At 51.3% G+C, this 13,475-nt stretch overlaps 1 long non-coding RNA gene across 1 annotated transcript; it reads right to left on the reverse strand.

Moving 5' to 3' along the window:
* Positions 1-9,903: 9,903 nt before the first annotated feature.
* Positions 9,904-13,398, reverse strand: LOC123086124 (uncharacterized). Its single transcript, XR_006440507.1, has 3 exons — positions 12,860-13,398; positions 10,636-10,795; positions 9,904-10,495 (listed from the first exon to the last, which is right to left on the reverse strand). It is a non-coding gene; the product is annotated as an uncharacterized lncRNA (long non-coding RNA).
* Positions 13,399-13,475: the final 77 nt, after the last annotated feature.

Below are 13,475 nucleotides of genomic sequence, written 5' to 3' on the forward strand. Positions count from 1 at the left end.
AGCCCGAAGATGCCGACCCATCTAGTCTCCGATGGTGTCGCGAATATGAATTGTTTGAACAAAATCTTTAGTTTGCCCGGGCTTCAGCAGTCCAGAACAAGAAGGACCTGGGGATTGACTTCAACCCTGGTCCAACAGCTCCAAGATCAGATAGAAGTCGTAGCCAATCAGAATATCATTGGCCCCTTTAATAGCTTCGATGAGCTTCTCTCCCACATCGCTGCACAAAGGGCCACTGTTCAAGAGGCTGCTGGTGAAGAGGAGCATGAGGATGCTCTAGAGCCCTCGAAGCCAAAGAAAAAAGTATAAGGCTTCAAAATCTTCTGCTGCTCCAAAAGCTTCAAGAGTGAAGCCATTGCTATCTGCACCTCCTGAATCCAGTGTGCAGTGTGAGGATCAATCTCGTATCTCCAAGAAGTCCAAGAAGTCCAAGGAGATTTCTGGACATGAACTCACTCCAGCTAGCATCCCGCGAAATGAAGAGAATACTATAGATCTCTCCAGTGATGAAGATCTTGCTGATGATGCTCTGGAAATGCTTATCAAGATCAAGCAAGAGGCCGAAATCTTCAAGGATTTGCCTCTCTTTGATGCAGATATTCTCAACAACTTCATTGATGAGTGGTTTGATGACACCTCTCTTAACATTGACGATCTACAACTGCCAATTGACATTAGTGTCACATTCCAGGGCTGCATAGCCAAGGAGCTTGCTATTGCTCAAAAGATTGTTGAGCTTAAGAACAAGATAGAACATGAGAAGGCTCTGTTCGAGAAGCATATGGCCAAGCTCAGCGGCATTGAGGTTCGGAACTTCAAGCAGATGATGATTGACCTCAAGGATGAGTTCTAGAAGAAACATGATGAAGCCAAAGGCTCTCATGAGCGCATGAAGTACTATGCTGAAAAATGCATCCAGGATCACAAAGAGGCTGTGAAGAGAAAGGCTCTTGGGCGTCCAAGCATTGACCACAAGCTGGCTGCCAAGAAGAAGAACAAGCCTGCTGAAGCTGAACCCGAAGCCCCAAGGCAGGAAAGACCAATCATAATCTTCCCTACCAGGATGACTGGCACGAAGCCAAAGGACCCTTCAACATCTTCTGGGCAGAAGAAGACTAAGCTGGCTGAGGCTGAAGCCAAGAAGAGGAAGCATCATGACACTTCTGATGCTGCTCCATCCAAGAAGAAGCGGAAGACAAAGTAGCAAACTTCATGCAAAGAACATGCTGCTCCCCAAGAACAATTGCTCGTTAATCCTATCTCTGTTGCTTTGCCTGCTTCCACCAACCGTGAGCGTCGTCTCATCATGCATGAGCCTGCTACCATAGAGGCTCATGAGTCTGAAGATATTCCAGCTGCCGACCCCATCGCAGCTGAAGACATTTGTCAGGAAGACAATGTTGAAGATGATGTAGTCCTTCCTCAAGTCCTCCCAACCCGGTATCATCGCCTGCTCCTACAAGTAGTGAACTGATAAGCATTGGCGGTCCCACGATGCCAATCACACAAGATGTATTCTAGGAAGAGCAAACCCCAACTCCCCGTTGCATGAAGTCACTCCTCGCTCTCCACCCGCTCATGTCGCCACTCCGGTACTTGAGACCCCGCAAGCTACACCAAAAGACATGGAGAAGACCACTCCTTCACCACAGGCGTCTCCCTCTTTCCGAAGGCTTCGTAGAAGCCCTAGGCCCTCGGTCTCCATGTATAGCATTCATGAAGAGGATGTGCATACCACCAGCTCAGTAGCACATCAAGTGTTTCCTGAAGTCATCCCTTTAGTAATTGCTGATGAATCTGAAGCCAAAGATGCTGAAGATATTCCGGCTACATCAGCCGATGACAAGGAAGAAGAAGACCGTGAAGTTATTCCCCCTGTTGTTGATCCAGTTGTTCAAGAAGAAGTGATTGTGCCAGACCCCCCAATTCCTGAAGCCACTGAAGTTGAGGAAAACGCAGATGCGACCACTACCACTGAAGCCAATGATGTTGTCATGGCTGAAGATAATGTGAAGCCCGAAGTCAATGATGCCATGGAAGACAATGCACAACCATCCACCTTGGATGTGGTTGTTCGTCCCCCTGTGCCTCGCACCATGGAACGTGTGTTCTATCATGGTGAGCTTATTACTGTCAATTGGCCAATGTTGACGCCTCCAACTATTCCTGGTCCACAATATGACTACCATGTGGAGCAAAGGCCTCAAACACAGAAGCAAAAGCCCAGGCTACCAAGGCTTCCAAGTGCTGCCACTATACAAGGCTCCTTCAGTGTGCTAAGCTTCAAAGAGCACAATACTTTCTTCGACAAGGCCAAGAACCCCTTCAGGAAGCCAAAGATTTCATCTGAAAGGTTCTGGAGCCACCAGCAAAGGAGCTACTATTCATGCATTCTCTATAATCAAGACATGATTTTTCCCGATAAGCGTCTTAATTATGATTCCATTGCTGGGCTCTCATGCCTTGAAGAAGCCCTTGACTGCTACCGTGAAGTTGGTTTACTCCCATTTTCCACTGACAAGGAGCACTGGAATGAAGAGGTTCTTTTGCAATTATATGCCACTCTACATATATCAGGCTACAACAGGGATCCGAAGACATGGGTCCTTGAGCGGATGTCAGGGGATGTCTATCATGAAGCTAAAGCTCAAGATATCATCGACCTCACTTCCCTGCCTACTCTTGGTGATCTGTATGAACCAGGTTGTCAGCGCCATGTGCAAGACTTGCAGAGTGTCTTCCAGAAGCCTGAGCCCAATATGAGTCAAATGCTTAGCATGATGAATCCTTTGCCCATTGATGCTAAATATCCCAAGGATTTCTATGTAAAGGACCTTGAGTACCTGCACGCACCATTTATCACATTCCGAGGCGTACTCTGTGGCCTATCACGGGACATTCTCCTGACGCCAAGCTTGAAGGCACAATGAAGACATTGGTCTTCTACATCATCAATGGCATTAGGTTCAACACTCAAGACTTCTTCATTCGACAGTTGGCAGCTTCTGGCATTGATCTCTTTGGTCTCGAGTTTTATGCTCCATGGGTCATGCGGGTGATAAAGCTTCACTCAACCATCAACTATCAAGCTTCAGTGTGCAACCATGTTGTATTATTTCCTGAAGTAGACATGTCACATGAAGCTATTTATCATGTGCCTACCAAGGAGCCAATACGCAAAGACAATGCCGCCTTTCAAAGCTTCACTCGGCCCATTGAAGGCATTCACGTGCCGAATCCTCCTGCTCTCGCTGGTCCTCTTGCTAGTTAGCTTCGGCTGCCGCATTGTGCCAACACTGATGCAACAGCCAACATGGTAGCTCAAAGGCCTCAGAAGTGTGCTCATGTCCTAAATGACAGAGAGCTTCTTGTGTCACTTCATCAAAAGCTGGATATGCATCATGACTGGCTGAAGCGCCAGATATAGAGTCTCCTAGTTGATGTTAATCGCATTCGCAACCTTGCAACCAAGAACTCATTTGTTGCACATGAAGCCTATCGGCGGTCCTGGAAGAGCCACACGCTGCTCTATTCTGAAGATGATCTTCAAGCAGATGGCTTCACTGAACGTTTCAAGTTTGACTCTAGGCCTCCCTAGTCAACAAGCTAGCATCCAACTCCTTCCCTTGAAGATTATGACTATTCATATTCGGTTTCCAATGTTGTTGCATGAGTCATAGATGAAGAGGACGACGCCACTTCAGCAGCGATGGCTTCACTGCATCACAATTCTGCATCAGGCCCCTCTGCACCGCCCAACTCCAACATCGACCCTACTGCCCCAACATCTTCAGTGACTGGGAATGAGTAGACACTCTATGTATTCAAACCTTTTTGTTCCTTAATGACCAAATGGGGAGAAGCATATGAGTTTATAGTCTTTCAGCGGGTCCATATGGGTCGGGTGCTTATGTTTGCTAAGTTCTTACAACTCTCATTCTTGAAACTGTTGGCTTTTGAATTGTAACACTTAAACTTGATGGTTGTCTGCAACTTTTTCTGATACCTTGTAATGTGATGATAAATTTCGCATGAAGTCATTCTGCAATCGCCCATTTCTCATTATGCATTTCATTATCTTCATTACTATTATGTATGCATGATAAATTGTCTTCAGGTGTTGAAGAAGATCTCCAGAAAGCAATACCTGCCATGTGAATTTGCATTCAAAGGAAAACTACTTATATGCACATCTTCAGGGGGAGCCTCTTCCAACCTATGAAGACAATTCCCATATACTTTAACTTTCACATAATTTTATCCCCGTTGAAAACTTCAACCACTTTGTCATCAATCACCAAAAAGGGGAAGATTGGAAGTGCATCTAGTGCCACCCCTAGTTGGTTTTGGAGTATTGACGACAAACATGGTTGAGGGACTAATGTGTTTGTGAGAATTGCAGGAAAACACCATCGGCGTTCTAGGAACGGGGGTCCCCAGACTTGCCTACTTGTGGCCCACGACATGGCTCCACCAGCGGCCCTGTGCGGCCCATCTTCACCAGCAAGCACTCAAGCCCCTCGTGAGGGGCCAAGCCTCGCGAGGCGGACAACGCAAGACCTCATCGGGTGCAGCCTCACCAGGCTGGCTCGCAAGGGGCGGAGTGATTAAGGCAAGGGAGACCTCGCGAGGTCCCAGTGACATAAGCCATGACGACCAAGGCCAGGCGGGCGCCAGCGGGCGCAGTGTCCTTGTTTCCTCTTTGGTGTTAAAGAGGCAAGCTTAGATGCGTAGTCCCGATGCATCAAGCAAATGTTTCCATATCGGTGCAACAAGACCGAGACCAGCAGGACGGTAGGACGGAGGTCACCCTGGAGCCCAAGATGGCGTCACCATGAGAGCCTTTGGCAGGCGAAGACTACTTTTGTCAGGATAACTTGTAGTAGTTGTCCCCCTTCAAACTTGGCCGTTGTGGGATCCCTTCCCGCTCAATATTTGGGAAGAGGACCAGGGCCTCTATAAATAGGACTAGCCACCACCTTAGCAAGGAAGAGGATCATTCAGACCACCAGACACCACACAAGCTCGCCAAGCACAAGAACACCTCTCCTCAAGAGGCTGTTCTTCCCCTTGTAACTGTTCATCCTCAGCCCACGAGGCAATCCACAACACCACACTGGAGTAGGGTATTACACCGCAATGGTGGCCCGAACCAGTATAAATCTTGTGTCCCTTTGTTCAGCGAGTTCGAGGCGCTAAGACTTGAGATTGTGGTGAGGGCGAGAGCTAGATGGGGAGAGATCTTCATCCGCACCCTAGTGTTCGAGCCTCAAGGGTTTTGCCGGAACCCGAAATCCGACATTTGGCGCCCCAGGTAGGGGGTGCGCTGAAGCTCCACCTCTTCGCTTGCTTCGTCCAGCTTCATGGCAGATGCTACCCCTCATGCTAAGCCGGCGTGCGCCTGAGGATGCGCCACGGGTGTCCGGGCCTTCACCCACACCTTGCGACCGGTGCAGTAGCCACGCAAGTTCAAGCCAGAGATGCCACCCCGCTACGATGGCGCATTAGATCCGGCGGCCTTCTTGTAGGTGTATGAGGAGGCCGTCCTCGAAGCCAGAGGCAATGACCAGGTCATGGCCAACTGGTTCCTCCTGGCCCTGGCCGGTGCGCCATGCGCCTGGCTGCTCAGCCTACCGGGATCTTCGGTGACCTCCTGGGAGGAACGACACGATCTCTTCGTCGTGCGCTTCGCGGCACCGGCGCCCCTCGCCGTCACGGCCCTCCTCGGCGGCTCGCAAGCACCACCCTCAGACCGTCACACCAAGCCGTTCTTTCGCCAGATTGGAACCACCTCCGCGCGCCAAGGAGCTCCCCCGGGTTGGGCGGTGCCCAAGGCCGACCTAACCTTCCGCGCGGGGGATCACCCCGCCACCACCATTGGCTCGGGCGTGCTCCCAATGCTATGCACGCCCACCATCTACAACATAGCCGTCACTAAGACCATCATCGACGGCGGCGCTGGTGTCAACATGCTCTCTGTGGAGGCTTTCAGCCTTCTCCATGTACCCCTTCAATGGCTCCGACCCAGCAAGCCCTTCTCCGGGGTCGGCGGCGGCTCCGCTAGCCCCTTGGGGCAGATCCGCCTCTCGGTGATCTTTGGCACCCGCGACAACTACCGCACCGAGCTGATCGACTTTGACATCGCCCGCATCAGCCTCCCATACAACGCCATCCTTGGATACCCGGCTCTGGCCTAGTTCATGGCTACGACCCATCCGGCATACAACCTCATGAGGATGCCCGGGAGCAAAGACTTCCTCACCATGGTTGGGGATACCAAGGAGGCCCTGGCGGTGCTCAGGTGTGCCCTCAAAACCGCTGCGGCGGCACGACCGGCCAACGAGGCCGTCCCAGGGGCTAAGGAGGTCGCGTCAGCAAAGAAGAAGTAGTTGTTCACTCAAGATCGGGCCGAAACCACGCAGGTGTCAGTCGAGCAAGATGGGTCCTCGGGAGCCACCTTCATCATAGGCGCCGACCTCGACCCAAATCAAGAGGAGGCACTGGTGAAGTTCTTGCACGCGAACAAGGATGTGTTCACCCGGGAACCCAAGTAGCTAGTGGGGGTCCCAAGAGGGGTGATCGAGCATCACTTAAGGGTGTGCCCCAATGTGCGCCTCGTGAAGCAGAAAGCGCGGCGACAATCCACGAAGAAGCAATCCTTCATCGTCCAGGAAACTCGCAAGCTGGAGGCGGCGGGTGTCATTCACGAGGTTCGGTACCCCGAGTGGCTAGCGAACCCTGTCGTCGTACTGAAGAAAGGTGGGAAGGAGCGCATGTGTGTTGACTTCACCAACCTCAACAAGGCTTGTCCCCAAGACCGATTCCCGCTCCCGCGCATCGATCAGATTGTCGACTCCACCGCCGAATGCGACCTGCTGTGCTTCCTGGACGCATTCTTGGGTTATCACCAGATCAAGATGGTGCTGGAGGATGTCGAGAAGACGGCCTTCCTCACCCCATGTGGGCTATACTTCTACACTTGCATGCCATTCGGACTGCGCAACGCAGGAGCAACCTTCCAACGGTCGATGCACATCGCCTTGGGATGGCAGCTTGGGAGAAACGCTGAGGCCTACGTCGACGACATTGTGGTGAAGTCTCGGGAGGCGAGAACTTTGATTCAGGACATGGAGGAGACCTTTGCGAGCCTGCGCCAGGTGGACTTGCGGCTCAACCCGGAGAAGTGCGTGTTTGGTGTCCCTTCCGGCAAGCTGCTGGGCTTCCTCGTGTCCCACAGGGCGATCGAGGCCAACCCAGAAAAGGTCAAGGCGATAGAGGACATGATCCCATAACAAACTCTTAAGGAGATGTAGAAGCTTGCAGGCTGCGTGACCTCGCTGGGATGCTTCATCTCAAAGCTGGGAGAATGCGCCTCGCCGTTCCTCAAGCTGATGAAGAAGAAGGGCCCGTTCGAGTGGACCCCAGAAGCCGACCAAGCGTTTCAAGACCTCAAGAGATACCTGACCAGCCCACCGGTGATGGTGGCGCCTCGCCCTCACGAGCCCCTGGTGCTTTACCTTGCCGCCACTCCCTACTCCGCTAGTGCAGCTCTGGTGGCGATCCGGGAGGAGCACCAAGCCAAGGGGCTGCCGCGCCACGTCGCGTCACCAGCCGAGGCGATGCAGGACCCGGAGGGAACTACAAGGGCTGAAGCAAGGCCAACGGGTGACCAGGCCTAGCAGGACGACGTTCGCGGGCCGGCAGGGGCCCCAGCAAGCGATCGGGCTCTTGAGGTCCCTTCATCTCAGGAGGCGCCCCAACTGCCGGCACGCACAAGCTCCGTCAACGTTCCTGCCTTCGTCGAGCATCCGGTGTATTTTGTCAGCACGACACTATGGGATGCTAGGGCACGGTACCCGATGCCTCAGAAGCTCTTGCTCGCGCTTCTGGTGGCCTGACACAAGCTGCGACACTACTTCCAAGGTCACCCAATCAAGGTCGTCTCGGCCTACCTGCTGGAGAGGGTACTTAGGAGCCCTAACGCTGCTGGAAGAGTCGCTCAATGGAACATCGAGCTGCAAGAATTCCAGCTAGAGTTCAGCACAACTAGGGTCATCAAGGGGGCCGCGCTCGCCGACTTCGTGGCAGAATGGACCGACGCCTCGGGGTTTGAAGCAGGCGAGGACCGATCTCTCTCACCAGGAAAGTGAAGCACCAGATGGCTTGGGTCATGTACTTCGACGATGCGTTCGCACACCAGGGCACGGGGGCTGGAGCAGTGCTCATCTCTCCTACTCGGGGCAAGCTCTACTATGTCGTGCAGCTCTGCTTCCAGCAGGGCGAGAAGGTGTCCAACAACATCGCGGAGTACAAAGGCCTCATCGCCGGCCTCAAGGCCGCGATGGCCCTAGGGGTGAAGCACCTCACCATCAAGGGCGACTCGCAGCTCCTCGTCAACTTCTCCAACAAGGTATACAAGCCGAAGGACGAACACATGGAGGCATACCTCGCGGAGGTACGCAAAATGGAAAAGCACTTCCTGGGTCTGGAGCTGTAGCACGTACCCCGTGGCACCAACAAGGAGGCCGACAACATCGCCAAGAGGATGTCCAAGCGACAACCCCAAGAGCCTGGCATCTTTGAGGAGGGTCTCTTCAAGCCGTCGGCAGCACCTCCGCTCCTGGAACCGCACTACACCACAACACTTAATTGGAGGCAGTCAACTGCCGGGAGAAATACCAGATTAACGGCAAACTATCTGTCAGGAATCTTATTACTGCCGGAAGAAATACTTAAGGACGGAAGAACTGCCAGTAGAAGTTGAGCAACGCACGCATTTAAACTGCCGGCAACGATGTCCATGTTTTAGGTCCTTATCTGCCGGGAGAACCGAACCCCGACTCATTATCTGCCTGTACTGTCTGTGGGGCGAACTGGAAATAATTGGCTCATTGGCGCGGGACACTGAGACATTTCAGCCAAAAAAGAAAAGAAATAGGCTCCGCACCTCACCTCACCTCTTCTATTCCCCCAAGTCGCGCCCCCAAATCAGCCAGCCTTCCACCCTCGATCCCATCCGCCGCCGACCACCCTTCGCCGCTCCCGTCGACCTCAGCGACAGCCGATAACCCTCCGCCGTCCCCGACCCTAGCCTCACCCTTCCCCGCCCTCGACCACCCTCCACCGTTCCCAAATCCCTACCGCTCCCGGCTTCCTTCCCGACCACCGTGGCGGGCAAGGGTTTGACGCCGCCGGCCCTCCTAGCCGTCCTCCGGTTGGTCGCTAGAGGAAATGGCTTCCACCCTCCTTCCAAAGCTTGTGACCACGGATCTGGCTCCTCCCACCGTTCCTTCCCCTCTCCTGCTTGGAGCCACGTGTGACCACAGATCTGGCTCTCCTCCACCAGCGGCAGCAGGGATGGCGCGGATCCACCTCTTCTCCACAAGCGCCGGCCGAGACGACGTGGATTCGCATCTCCTCCTCCCTCCCTGCCATGGCCGCCTTTATATGCTGCGCCCCCGCCTCGCAGCTCTGCCTCTGGACGGAGATCTGGAGGAGTACCCGCCGCTCACCGTGGCTTCAATCCTTCTTCCCAACTGGCCCCAGAGGCACAACATTAAGGGTGCAAGCTCGACTGATTCAACAGTCTGCCTTGGCGTGATGGCTCCCCGTCAACAACCAGGTTGACCATGGCCTATGCTAGCTTGTAAGCCCTTATTCTTGTGCACCTAATTGTTGGGGCTCTCTCAATAAATTATCTTGATCTCGTAACTATTATCAATCTAATGATAAGATCTGATTTATGCAAATCTTCTATACATGGTTTAGGTAGTACTCCCTCCGTCCGGGAAAAGTTGTCCACGGCGTAGTTCATTATGATTTTTGCAAATAAACCCTTAGGATTTTAAATCTCCTGCTAATTACCCCTTTGCTTCTTCCTCCTCCAGACGCCCGCGGCAGGAACAAGCCCAGCGCGCCGTCGGCAGCCACCGTAGAGCCCAGCGCGCTGCCGTCCACCTGCGTCGCCGCTGCGCCGCCGCTGCCAATCCGCGGCGCCCCTGCCCGCCTGCGCCGCCTGCACGAAGGCGAGCTGCGCCGCCGCCCACACGGAGGTGACTGCTCCTCCGCGGCGACCAACTGGACGCCCGCCTCCTCCACGGCTGAAGGCACCTCCCTCGTCGCCCTGCTCGCGTCCCTAGCCGGTGCGGCCCGCGCCCTCATCCTCTGCCCGCTTCCTCGCGCCCGCGGCCGCCGGTGCGGGATTTGGGCAAGTCGCCGGCCGCCGCTTCCTTCTGCTGCCGCCGCGATTCCCTCCAGCCTCTGATGCTGCAGCTGTTGGGCGAAGCCAACGCCCCCAGATCGAGTCCTCGCCGTCTGATGCTTCTGCTCCTCCTCGCCGTCTGATGCTTCTGCTCATCCTCGCCGTCTGACTTCTCTGCCCCGCGTCTGCTGTTGAAAAGGTGAATTTGTAGTAGAAATTGAAGTAGATATGTGAAGTGGAAATTTAATTGGGCAGTGCTACACCTTCACAATAGTGTGCAACATCCACATTCGCCTGAAAGGGAGAGGGAAGGTTAAAAAGTTCAGGTTCTGTTAACTGAACATGTTCAGGTTCAGGTTCTGTTAACTGAAAAAGTTTAGATTCAGAAACATTGTTGGACTGATAGGAAGTTTGTTGAACAGAGCAATCTATACCTGTAATTTGTACTGTTATGCCTCTGTTACTCCAGTCAAAATTTTCCTGTGAAAATTTTCAGTCAAGCACAACTGATCATGTAACTTGAGAAGATTACTCCAGATTTTGGAAATAATCAATTACTCCAGATTCTGTCCCTCCTTTGGAATGTGAAGTCCACTGGAAATGAGCACAAGTCAGGTCCGTCAAACTAAGATTAGTCAAAAGCAACAGAAGAGCACTAACCAACCAAAGTTCCACTAGAATTAGGCCACTAGAGAGGAAATAAACAAGTGTGCACCATTTATCCAATTGCAAACATGCCTAAAGTTTCCAATTGCAAACTAAGATTATTTGAATCATTTGAATTTATTTGATTTATTTGGATTTATACACCATTTGTCCAATTGCAAACATGCCTAAAGTTTCCAATTGTCCAATTTCAGTCATTCATTTTAGTCCAATTTTGTCTTCTTATTTCTAGCACACTGACATAGAAGATTTTTGCTCTGATTCACTTTTAGTCTAAAAAAAGACATGACACACCAGAGAAAAAAGAAGAAGAAAAAAGAAATCATGCCTTGCAGAAGAAAAAAGAAATCCCAGAAACACTTAACTGTTTTAGACACTTTCAGTTAACTGTTTTGAATTGTCCAAGTGGCGGTATTGTTTCAGAAATCCCAGGTGACTCCCAGGTGACTGTATATTGTCCCGGTGACTAAAGTTTCAGAAATCCCAGAAAGTTGCTGCACCTCTTTACTAAAAAGGGGCAAAACTGATCATGTACTCTGAAGAAATGTTGCAATGTTGTCACAGTAATTACTTGATCAAAATAATTCTGTCCTTAACTGAATAAACTTGATTTAGTTAACTGAATAAACTTGATTTAAGTATATTCTTACAGAAACTTTGCCTACTTTTGTGTACTAAGGCACTGAAAACATGATCCTCCTCCTACATTACGTATATCCATCCATTTTCTTTTGGCCACAACAAGAAAGATCTCCTTTCATCTTTTGTACTCTTGGTATGATTTTCTAGACATAGCCCTAAAATCTCTAAACACTCTTTTGACAAGCAATACTTCTAATAAAACTATGCATAAAAGATCAAAAAACAGCATAAATTGGAAAACGAGCAATACTTCTAAAACCAGTTGCAAGCAAATCTACAGTAAAATAAAATGATCCCATAGTGTACTTAATTCAGAACACATGGAAGAAACTTGACTAAATGTACAGATTTTGGAAAAAAAAATCCAAGTTAACTAAATGACTGATTCAATTTCAGGCAACTTGGAGAAGAGATCACTTGATCATTGACTGTACTTAATTCAGAACACATGGAAGAAACTTGTTAGAAACTGAAACGGTTAATATTGAGAATTAAGTTACTCTAATGGAGTACCAAATTTTGAGAACAAGCCATCTGAAAAGAGCACTAGCTAAGATCTAATCCTTATGTCCAGTTAACCACTAATTTACTGTAACCAATGTTCAGAGACAAATCAGACTTGACAGTAAAGATCAAAATTTCAGACTTGACAGTAAATATAGTGGAAACTGAAGATTATTTAGGAACACACACTTGTTCCTAAACTTGATGTCGATTTAGCAACACAGTCTTCAGTGAGAGTATAAAAAATAACTACTCCATCTACTTAAGTGATTCTACACTAAACCAGAACAAGTTGATGTTCAGTCAAGTTGATTTCAAACTTGACACATAAATAAAATTTGACATCAATGAAATTTAGACTATGAGTGCCTGCCCATGACATCTGCATGGTTCTCTACACCACACACCATCAACACTGCTAGCTACTCCTACTCGATCGCCCCAGCTTTTGCCACGGACAGCAAGAACCTAACACGTTCTCCACCTAGCAGCTAGCTAGGATGGCCATGAATCCTCTCTCCCAGGAGCGCCCCAATGCATATCCATGGGGGGTGGCCATGTACACGAACCTGCACTATTGATTTGAACTCTTAACACTACTGAAAACCAAATTCAGTGAACATACACTTCAGAAAATTCAGTAAACATGCACTCGAGAAAATTCAGTGACTGCAGAACATACACTCCAGAAAATTTTCCGTGATCTTGTACTCAATTTTACAGTGAACTTGCTAAAGAAGCTCCCAAGCTTCAAGATAGACTAAATTGACAGCTAATGTACTCAAAAGAAGCATTTTGGAGTACAAGAAGGGGAAAGCGGGAGGCAAGAAGAGGGGGGAGCCGCACCTTGGCAGGAGGGGGGCGAGGGGACTGGGTTGGGCTATGGGCAGACGGAGGCGGGGGCGGGTGCCTTGGACCAGTCTGGGAGTTGGCGGCGCTTGCCGGACTCGGCGGCGTACGCGACCTCGATGGCCTGGAGCTCCGCCTCGGCCTCGGCGTCTCGGCGACCCACACAGCGGCGTGCGCTTGGAGAATACTGGGTTCGTGGTCGACGGCGTCCAGCCAATGAGGAGGTGGTCGACGACGCGCAGGGGAAGCTCCGGCTCGCCGCCCTCGGGGAAGGACGCCGTCGGATAGCAGATCGAAAAAAGTCGAGCCTTCCTCGCCGTGATTCGCCATGGGGGGACGATGAGAGGAACGAGGAGGGGGGAAGCAACGCGGCAGTGGCGTGGGGAGAGGGAGCTCCGGCGACGCACGGGAGAGCTGTGCGGGGGAGCAGAGGAGGTGAGCTCTGGCGCGGGGGAGCTCCGGCGAGGGGGAGACGAGCAAGGGAGCTCTGGCTCTGGCGCGGGGAGTGTGTTGTTTGTCGGAGGAAAGGGGAGGTGATTTTCGCAAAATGTTGTCGGAGACAACTTTTCCCGGACGGAGGGAGTAGGTATCATCTTATTGGTCTAGAATACTG

Source organism: Triticum aestivum, chromosome 4A, assembly GCF_018294505.1.
Source record: "Triticum aestivum cultivar Chinese Spring chromosome 4A, IWGSC CS RefSeq v2.1, whole genome shotgun sequence".
NCBI lineage: Eukaryota > Viridiplantae > Streptophyta > Magnoliopsida > Poales > Poaceae > Triticum > Triticum aestivum.